The sequence below is a fragment of the Aquila chrysaetos genome, chromosome 14 (genome assembly GCF_900496995.4).
Source record: "Aquila chrysaetos chrysaetos chromosome 14, bAquChr1.4, whole genome shotgun sequence".
Lineage (NCBI taxonomy): Eukaryota > Metazoa > Chordata > Aves > Accipitriformes > Accipitridae > Aquila > Aquila chrysaetos.
Window position 1 is genome coordinate 3,908,615 of NC_044017.1, and position 11,556 is coordinate 3,920,170.

Genomic DNA, 11,556 nt, shown 5'->3' on the forward strand with positions numbered 1-11,556 from the left:
GCTATACAGACAATTAGGACTCTTTCTTGTCATGGTTTCACGTCCACACTTCAAAGACTCTTTACTTTGCTCTCCCGTAGCAGTCGCTCCTCTGACAGAAATGCATTACAAGGACATCTGAAGGCTCCCAGTTTCAACTCTCTACTCTGCTATCACTTTCTCCCACTCCTTTTTTCTTTATTTTAGCTGAGCTCACATTTTTGTCCCGATACGCTCACTTCAAAACTGACCGGTTGTGTATTCTTTGCTTCTCTCACTTTTTTTCATACATTTTCTTCACAGCTCCTTATGTCTTTGAGAGTAAATATTTGTGTCTTGATGTCCAGCATGAGTTATGAAAATAACAACCAAATGGCTATTGGTTCATGCCGAGTCAGCCACACTGCACTGATTCAGTATGCACGCATCGTGTAAACTTTAAAAAATCTCTTATTACATGCATTATAAGACATCAACTTTTTTATTGTCACTCTCTGGAAGGTATGATATGGAAAGTTAAATTTCAGAGGAAACCGAGAACAAATGGCAGTTCAGCAGAGTTTCAGATAAAATTGCCCTGGTTTTATTCCTCTCTTGGTATAACTTGTCAGGATTTGATATCTCTTTTCTTTGTTGTTGTTGGTTTCTTGTATTTATGTTTATAGTATAGTTTTGCATATTACCAATAAAAGAGACGCATTGAGAGAAAAAAATGAAGAAGTCAGAATGAACTAGGCAATTATTTCTGCCTCTAACAACTAAATATCAATCTATGTGCCACCTTGCCTTGTGAGTCAATATGGCCCTGACTCAGCAAAGTTCCCAACCACATGCTTAACTGTAAGCCTGCAAACAGTCTCATTGAATTTGCTTAGCCATATGTTCAAGTTTGACTGAATCGAGACCTCTAACAGATGTACACAAGTTTTATTAAAGGCAAAACTGAAGAAAACAAGGTGCCTGGCTTTCTGAATAGTCTGAAAATCAGGCAGGAGCATTAGAAAGCTTACTCACATTTGTGAGCTCAACCAAAAAAACATTAACTTTTTCTTCCCAAGCACTCCTCCCCCTTCCTGACCCAGACGTTGCTATCTTGCATTAATGCAAACCCAGGTTCATACTGTTCTGACTTGGTTTTGCAAAAGCTGCATCAAAAGGTTTTTCAAAATCAAAACTATAGTCAGCATAGTCTGGCTGCTGCAGTGCATCTAAGACTGAAAAAGGCTGGTAGAAATAAACTTGGTCTCTGCAACTTAAATGCCTTTGATCCCCATCCCCTGCCATTAGCTTTCACTCACAGCCTGTCTCGGGTCACCCCACACTTTTCATAATTAGGTCTCCAAAGGTTTGATTTCAGTAGAGGATTCGAGGCATTCCCTTGTCGTTCCTCCTTTATTCACCCCTGTGATAAAATGGGAAGCGTCCTCTTCAGCCAGAACCCCATCCAGCTCCACTTTCTAGAAGGAAAGCATAACACGATGTATGGACATTGAGCGTGGAAAAGGACAAGAGAATGGCAATCTTCACTGAAGATGAGTTATCTTTTAAAAAGGTAACTGAATTTTCTTGTTGTGTGGCCCTGGTCCCTAATATGTTACAAGGAAGAATGAGGGCCTAAAATAATAAAGCAAGAACTGTGAAATCAGAGCACCAAGTTTTGTACTGCTTTATACCCCTGTTCGTCTGACCTGGCCTGACACTGGTTGGGAAGCCAGCTCAGAAAGTGAAGGCCAGGGAGCATTTCATCACTTAAATCTGGAACAGTGGGCTGTCTGACCGTGGCATTTTGAACAACCTCTAATTTCATAATTAAAGTTCAAGGGTGGCCAAAATAAAGAAAATTTCATCAATCAGCAGCTGCTAATGGACACCAGCGAGTCTTCCATTTCAGTGAAACTACAACTTCATAAAGATTAATTGTGTTGTATGGCAGAGGGTTACAACTGCATAATTATTGGAAATATTGCCTGACAACGGTACAACGGTGAAAGCAGCAAGACTGTACCCAGAACTTGGAGCGTACTGGGAGCGGGGAGAGGCATGCGACTGCTGAGCACCACCAGAGATCTCAGGAGAGATCCCCCAGGGAACTGGGGATGCTCACGTTCATGCAATGGATTGAGTTCCTATTCAACTGAGCCAGTGATGTCCAGACAGCCATTCAGCGCCATTTGCAAGGGTTAGAGGAATAGCTCTTTGGATGTCTCAGGCTCTATCGACCAGGGGCATGATTTAATTGCTTACACTTAGGCATCTGGTATCATTTTGAGGTACTGTGGGATATCCTGTTTGTCATTGAGCAGACTTGCAAGATGCAGTAAGTTGTATGACACACCTGGTATCTGCAGAGAAGTATCTTGGATACTCTATGGCATCTCAGAAAGCACTAATCACCTACACACAGGCAACTAACCTCCTCTAGACCTCCACTGACTATAGCAGGACCTTGTACTCACAGCTCACAAGTAGAGACTGACATACAGACACCTGAATTTGGGTCTCTATCGTCAAGCTGAATCCCTTTCCTGCTGACCCAGTAACCTTCATCTACCATGCCCAAAACACACACCCAGTAAAAGACTGGTGTTCCTTGGCTTTTTCTCACTTTTGCTAGGGCTCTTCAGATTCAGCATACTCATGAAGTTGCTTGTAGCTCCTTTCACCTTCTGTTTTTCCTCTGTCCTCCGGTGCCCATGCTCCATCACTTATTTCAACCTCTTTCCCTCTTCCTTTACCACATCTTTTATCCACTGCTCTCTGTGCACAGAATGGCCATCCTCCTTCGGTCCCTGCATCCTGAATCCTGTCACAGTCTTTAGAAATTATCAAGGCTGCCTGGTCTCTGTGACATAGTGATGCTCTCCATCAAGGACCACTGGAGCGAACACCTACCACAGTGCTGAGGTCCTTGTTTTGCCAGCTGGGTGGTATAAGTCTGACATTCCCCTGGCTGAGGAACACCTTCAACCTTAGTCCAGGTTAAGCACTGGACAAATGCTCTTGTACTAAACAAGGTGCCATAGAAGAAAAAAAGTAGCAGCCAAGATTTCGAAGAGTGATGGGTTTCAGATATCCCCGCTCTTAGCATTTACTGTCAGCTAACTCTAGGCGCTCCCCGCTCTCTGCGCCAGCCAGCTGGTTTTGATGCCATTTGGAGACACTGAACTTTCATATGTTCGAATGGCTTGATAGCATGTCGTGAGGGTACCTGAGCAATCTTTGAGCCAAGTATTTTAAGTGTGCATCGCTGTAATTCTCTTTTCAGGTAACTAGACCTGCTGAGAAAAAAAATACACAGGAGCACTGTAATAATGTGTTTAAAAAGTTATATGCAAGTGCTGAATGACTGATTCAGGTCTTCCAGGAATTTTTGCCTTCACTGGATATAAAGCTGCTTAAGACTATGTGTAGATTAAGAGGCTGGACCGTTTCCTGGCTCTTAGGTACATGTCCCAGCAGTATCCCAACTCCAGAAAAGTCAAGAGCCCTTGATGCATCCCGGTTTCCACATGAAGGATATGAATAGCTATGCCTTGGAAAGGAAATACACAGTCCAGACAGCAGTGGGCCAGGATACTGGGTGCACCCAGCCAGTAATCCAGATTCAGACTGTCTCTCCTAAACCTTCGGATTGTGCCTGATTTTTAATCCCTGAGATCAAAAGCTCCTGCAGGCAGAGAGTGCACCGCTTTGTGTGCACAGCGCAGAGCAAGCTGTCAGTGCTGAGTAAATAATACATAACAAGTTTTATAACCGGGACTTAAAAGCATCTAACAGTTCTCTCGTGGCAGCTGCATATTTGCTTACTGTGGGAATTGAGTGACATTTGAATGCACGCACCCCGGGTCTGGGGAGCTGTGCCGCCCTTCCCGCCAGCTCCTGGTTCTAGCATCTGATCCATGACATAAGGGTGACATTTGGTTCCAGCTCCAAGCAAATCCCTCTTCAGAGGGATTTCTAGGGCTGTAGGAGAAGCTGCTTTTCTAGAGCTTTAACAGCTCTGAATATACCAAAGGTACTGCTGTACCATCGTCCTTGGGGCAGCAGCGTCCCTTTGCCAGGTTTGGCTGGCATGGGGAGGGGAGAGGAGGCTTGCCTGTCCCTGAATCCACCTCTCTGGAACTGGAAAGAGTTATAAAAATAAATTAATGTCTTTAAGTAAGGGTGATACATGCATTTTGAACCATTTCTCATTTGTAGTTCTCACTGACATTATCCATGATATTTTCATTCAAACTGGAGAAAGTAGACAAGGTCAAATAGTTCACCTGGTTTTGTTTGGTTTTAAAGGAAAAAAACATTTTTCATAGGAGTACGGACCTGGAAGAAACCTCCCACACCATCAAATCATGTTTCCTGCTGCCTCTTTCAATCACGTCACTTCATCCCTTCCTTCAGCTGACCGTGCTCTATCTTGAATCTGATGAGACCTCTTGCAGCCCCTGTTCCTACTGGGAAGCAGCTCCAGAGCCTCATTCTTCCTCTGCTTAGAAACCTACTAATTTGCAGGTGATGTGCAGTGCTAGCCTGTTTATATTACTTAGTTCTGCTCTCTGCCTTGTCTTCTGCCTTTCAGAGTCCTGTTTCCCTGAGGTACTCCGAGGGAGAATTCAATCTCTTTTGTTTGACTGAACAAGCTGAGCCCTAGTTTCATTTTTGTCTCATCTTCAGCAAAATTACTTCCAACCAAAAAATGTCCAAGCAATTCTGCTCCATGCCCCTTGGGAATTTGTACTTGGGAAGGAAAGCCATCTTCGTAGAAAAAGACCGTGCCAAGGGTGATATTTTCATTTGCCTGTCTATGGGAGGGGTATCAACCACCTGAAAACATCATGAAAATGAGTGCTTGTAAGAGTGCAGAAGAGCCAGGGTGCACGTCCACCCCACGCATTTCTCACTGCGCTTTCTATCCCTTTCCTCTGTGGCTCTATTCTCATTTTGACTCTTTCAGCTCATTACCTATGTAGAAGTGTCCCCTGCCTTTGGGGTGACTGTGAAGATGGCTCCATGCATTAGTCGATATTCCCATAGAGAATCTCATCATGCACACTAATCGAGGTGTCTCTGTCTGAAGCCCCAGGAGAACAGTCACTCTGCTTCTCCCAGTATAAAGGTTTAGCCGATGCCTGGCTTTTGCACAAGGCGGTGAAATGAGCAGGTTTTTCCTTGCACCCTCTCCATCTACACACAAACCGGTGGGAGTCTTTGTAGGCTTTAGCATGTGATGAGACTAGCACGGAGTATTAGTGCTGTCTTCTGCTGCAGGTTTTAACCTTGTGGTTTTTAACATGCAGAGAGAATATATCTCTGGATTTAATGTTCATCATAAGGACATGACAGCCAAAGCTTCCTTCTCCAAGAAAAATACAATTATGACTTATTTTAGAATGCTCTTTTTAATGGGTTGTCACAGATATGATCAAACCATAGGAGGCTGTTAAAAATACATGTCGCTCCAGACACTTCAAGCTACGCCATGTTTTCAACAATTCATGTTCTGATTGGAAAGTTACCTTTGCCACGCTCATTATTATCTGCCCATACCTGAATAGGTTTATTTTACATCCTTACCTTGTTGTCTTTAGGTTTGTGTTTCACTTCTCTTGCAATTAAATCTTTCTTTTTTTCTTGGGTCGTTTTTGTTTTTTTTTTTTTCCCCAGGCAGGTACAGCACAACCGCTAGTGAAAAAAAAAAAAAAAAAGATCCACTTACTCATAGGTGATAAAAATTCACAGTAAAGTCACAGATGTAGCAGAGTGAGAATTACTGTAGCAGCAGGAACAGAAGATAAAAGAGGATTACATACGATGAAATGTAGTAATTGACTAGAAGTCACTGAAAAATACCAGATGGATGTCACTATTCCATACAGCTCTAATATGCCTGTAGACTTTATTGAGCTTCACTTGAGCTTTGCTTTTAGTATTTTCCTGAATGTAATTGAGGTTTATTGATATGCTATTATGGGCCAGTTTATATGTGACCATAAAAAAATACAGTTTGAGGCCCCTGTGTAACCAGGAACACTGTACTATTCTGCTTAGCTAAAGACAGTCACATTAATGACTGCAATAAGATAAATTCCTGTTTCCTCCCTTAGACTTTTGCATAGAGTATGAACAGTAAGTGCTTCACGCAGCATTTAAATTGCAGGCGCATTTTCAGTGAGGGATTGCTGCGTAAAGAGATCAGGCATGCAATTTCAGATACTGCCAAAAGAAGCTTATATAGGATTTTGATTCTGGTTTTGTGTATAAAGAAAACAAATCTACATACTATAATGACTTGCCAGAGCCAGTTTGGAGCTCTGCTTAGTTATCAAGAATTTATTTTTCTATTTATTTTAGCACTAAGGGCAGGGAGGAAGGAAATATTTGAATTTTGCTCTTCTTTATCTCCTTCCACCTGGCAGGGGTTGAAATAAAAGGAAGTGAGGGAAAGCTAACTCGCTCTCTCCTGACCGAGTTAGAGAGTCCTGCTCCTTTCCCGATTTGGCTGGTGAGGTAGTGCCTCAGTGGCCAGGAATTTGCTATTACGAGGATTAGCTGGTACCTAACTCAAAGGTTTCTGCCTTCCTGGCAAAGGATTAGAGCATCACTCACGGGAAGAAAAGATGCCTCACCTGAGAGACCCACTGTGGCTAGATTTTCACAAAGGACTGAAGCGTGGGTTTTTGGGTAGGTGAAACAAACTCTTAAACCTGCGCCTCCCCTTCTGCAATCCTCCGCTGCAGGGTGGGACGCACCATTTTGCCCTATCTCTCCCAAAAACCATTTGGGAGAGTGGAGCACCCTAAACAAGGGATTTGCACGGGTCTGCCGTCTGGGCAGGGAGGCAGCTGAGCCAGCCGGGGAGCAGAACAGAGCCCCGACACGGCACCCCCGAAATACCAAAACGCGGGGAGGTCCCAGGCGCCGGTTCCTGGCTCAGCCAGGAGCTCGGTCCGAGGTCGGGTCAGAGGAGACGCAGCTCCTGCAAATACACAGGTATGTCGCCCGGAGGAGGAGATCAGCCCGGAGAACCCGAGTGCCGGGATGCTAGATCGGGTTGGCCTGGCTCGCCGGCCAGAGACGAGCCCCTTCCTCGGTTTGGGAGGGTCAGCTGTGAGCCCTCTCCTGACGGCTGGCTTGTCCACTGCGCCAGCTTCCCTGGGAACACTCTCTCCTCCTCCTCCTCCTCGTCCTCGTCCTCATCCTCACCGTCCATTCGTCCATCCCTCGTTGCGTTTCCAGCTTCTCCACCCTTGGCCTTCCGCAGAAGAGTTGCAATGCCAGCTGGGAGGCACACAAGTTTTAAAAAGCGAAATTTCGGGGTGCCAACGCTCCAGGCCGTGCCGCATTGCCCTGCTGGTGAGCCGGGGTACGGGCAGGAGTGGGCACCAGCAGGCTTGCACAGGAGCCAGTGGCCAGCGTACAGGGCAGGTGGCCTCAAGCATCTGCTGGCCACGCTCTGGGGAGCAGCGCTGCAGCGTCGGCACCGCCGGCCATGCCAGCAAACCCTGCCACAGCTACAGATGCCCGTCTCCTTCTGTCTATAATTAATTCCTCTAAACCACTGAATCAGCATCGCTTGCTAGCTCTCCCTTCCTGACGCAGAGGTTTGCCCGCGCGTGGCTTTCATCCCAATGAGCAAAAGGGAGGCACTTCCCACCCTAACCTGCTTCAAATGTTTCTTCTTAACGCACTCATTTAGACTGTAAGACATTATCTTGGCCTTTTAACTCACACAGGAAAGAAAGCACAATTGCTTCAGTTTAATTCTCACGTATTGATTTTCTTTTATTCTCGTAAAGACTCTTCCTCCGTTTGAACCCTGGTAGGGAAGGTGGGAGAACCAAGCAGCGTAGCCCTCCAATGCCGGGTATGCTACGTGTTCCAAATCCCACGCACCCTTCTTTTCCTTCCCCCCTGCCAGGGCACCTGCATTTCTGACAATTACCACTCTGTTCAGTTTGTCTTTCCCATTTTCTACACCGAGTCGGCAGGGTCACTTTGAAATGCATCAAAACCTGTGCCGATGGTTGACTTGACTGCTCTGACGAGCTCCTAACACCCAACGTGTCACTGACGAAATCAGGGTGCACCGTGGCTGTGGCCACTGACATTGAGTCGCTAATTAAAATTTTGTGCTTATTGTGGAGAGGATGATGTGCCCTGTGTGATGTGTATTTTAATCATCCTTCAGCAAAAACCAGAATTTTTTTGTTGTTTCTTCCCCTTTAAAACATCTTTAATGAGCATGAGATTATAGCCAGTAAGAGTACGGTAATTCAGTACTTGGTTGTTTTGGGGAATTAAATTGTGGGAGGCTGTCACACATACTTGCCCTTAAACCTATTTGAATAAAGTTTTATTTATATAATATAAAATAATTATACTGTACTAGGACACATGTAATTTTCATTTATGTAAATGGGATCTTTATAGGAAAAATGTGTTGTTCTAGCTGTGACATTGTCCAGGCTGTGCATGTTGCCACTGGATACTCTTCGTTCGTTGTACAAATACATCATAGTATATGGACTTTGTTTCCACTACAGACATTTTTGTAGACAATATGATCAGAAATGCCGTTATACAAAATGGTAAAAAGGAGCTTGCGAGTACATATTTTTAAGTAACGGCTTTCAAAATATTTTTAGCAAATCAAAAATAAATTTTCCTGAAAAAATGATTTTTTAAAAGTTCAGTTGACTGAAATGAAAAACACTGTTTCTGCTTGGAGGTCTTACCCACTTCTAGAAAATGAAATCAGTGCAATTTTCTAAACAAATTGCATTTAAAATACCTAAAGCCAAATATTTGTCTTAACAAATACGGAAAACAAGTATTTATATTATTCAGATCTTATTTTGTGAGATGTTTTTTAAGCAAATTTCTTGGTGACAGTGAAGCAACCTTGTAAAGTAGTTTGGTGGTGTAGAATATACGCTGTAGCTTTAGAAGGGGCACTGCTACTTACAGGAAAACTGTGGTGTAAGTCACCTTTTCTCCCTACAATTTACACATTCAACAAAATGTCCACAGCATTTTGTTCCCACCCCAGCATGGTGTTCCACTGGACAAATGTTGACCTTGTCTTTTGGTCTCTAGCATCTACTTCTTACACACATACAACTATTTTCTTATTGTTCCTCTAACTTCAGTTTGCTGTTCAACAGGACACATATCGCCTACATATTTGAGAAAGCACCGTTTCAATTGCTGGTAGTAAATTAAAAGCTGCCACAGGAACACCTAATAAATTCATTAAATACATAGTTCAACATTTGAAGATGAAACTGTAAACACCAGCAAGCTGTCGCCTTGACATTTGCTTGCATTCATCTAGAAGCTGATTTAAATATCTTGAACTATTTGCTCCAGTATAATGCCACTGCCTTTCTCCAGAAAGATACATTCAAAAAAACTTCCAGAGAGAGAACAGAACAAAAAATGTTTGACTAATATGCAGCCCCATTGCAAATACGAAATTATATTCAGTAGAAACGCATGTAAAGATGCAGTTATAAGAACCCGAGCATAATAACAACTCTTTGGAAAGGATAAAGGGCTGAACTGGAGCAACATGAGTACGTCAGATGTTTACTGTCTTGTTACAGAGCATGGGAATAAAAGTATCTTTAGTCAGTTTTCTTGATCCTCCCATATATATCAGTTCCCATGTACTCACACACAACCACACACTGCCTGATAAACCACGCATCGAGCATTTGGCACCAGCAGTAATTATTCCCCAATGACGGTCCCAGCCGTACCACGTATTTGCTCGTTAGCATGCTGCCCGACTGCCAAAGGACGGATGAGATAAAAACAGGCACAAGAGAAGAGATAAAAAGGAGGTGAATGGGGGGAAAGGCCTTTTAACTGTCTGTCTCTCTTCTCTCTGAGGATCTTCCTCCCAAACCACCTTAAGTCAAGTAGCTGACATACGGGTTGTAGTGCTGGTAGAGATGCAGTACATCTGTCGCAAGTGCAGTTATTTGGTACTTTTCACTTTCTCTTTGCCTTCCATAATGGTGACAAGAAGCCAGATTATTTCAAGTATCCCCATAATTATAGCCGAGAAAATGTGCCTTGTTGCTAATAATAGAAATAATTGTTTTTCCAAGTTCTGTATTTTATTTGGAGCCATTTCTCTCAATTTTAATAACATCACATTTTCAGAAATGAATATGATTAGCTTTTTCTTGGCTCAAGTAAAATAAGCAAAATTGTTCTCTCATCGATCAAAAAGTCAGTGAAAAGAAGGCTGATTACAATGCGCACATGGTAACATCTAATCTAATATTCCACTTTATGAGGGAGAGAAGACTCAGACATGAAGTTTATATCATAATCATATCAAATAAATAATTTCCTACTGTCTTGTCTGTAGTGCTGCAGCTGAATTGGGATGACAGATCCAGTATTTATGAAGTCTGACAGAGGAGCACAGCTCAAGGGGCTTTGATATACGCTGGCACAAATATGTCCTTTTTATTTTATTTTGCTGCTTGGATCAGACAGAAATTTATCACTCTGATTAGTAAGTATTTATGTCAGCACATTCATAATGCTATAAAGCATTTCTCTTCCAACTTTCCTGGTTTCACAGCTTTGGAGATTTGTAGGGAAACAGGGGAAAGCCAGAAGGATACCTGTATTTCATAGCAGACATGATTTTCAACAAGAACTGTAGGCAAAAAACCCAACTTGCAAGCTAGTAACCACCATTTAAACAGGTTTGGAGCTCATTTAGGGAAGCTAAGGGACCTTTCTTTTGAATTGTAATCATAAATAGCTCACTACAGAGTAACACAATTTTGCCTACATGCCTCACTGTGGGGATAATAGAGGGCCTGCTTCTTTATGGAACTCTCTCTAAGCAATTTTGGGTCTCTATGTAGAAAAAGATAGCTTCAGAGCACTCATTGCTCACAGAAATGTCCGGTCCCCATCCTGAGCACAATCCAATCTTCCAATAAGTATCAGCAGAATGCCACTGCTTGAGAGATATTTACAGTGAGATCATCAAAAGGGTTTCATTCTCCTGATATATGGTGTCATAAACAACCCACCTGTAAAACATACCATTAGAGCATCAATCCTTGTCGTTATATACAGCAGATGTAGGAGCAATGGAAAAGTGACACTTCCCAGTTCAGGACATACCAGTTGTTCCCCCTTGTTTTTAAATCTGCTGTTGGTAAAGCAGAGGCCTCTTATTTTACACCTCACTGCAATTTTGGCCTGCCTGGTATTTCAGCACTGATCAGATCATGTTACTGGGGTAGTACTTGTGCTAAGAAACCTTTCCCTTGGCCTACAATTTGACTAACAGCTTCACAGACTAGAGATGAACTGATAAACAGATACACATTTTCTAATGTTGGCTGCAAAGTGGTCTTTCACTCATGCAGAATAAGTAATTCCACGAGCATCAGATGTGGCAAAGCCTCCGTTTCTTGCCACTTGTGACCTCTGATATTATTTTTCTTTGCCAAATTACACAACGACTTTCCATTAACACCACAAATACATGCGATGTCTTCCCACAGAATATATTGGCAGTGATCCTTGGGCTGGCACGTTCAG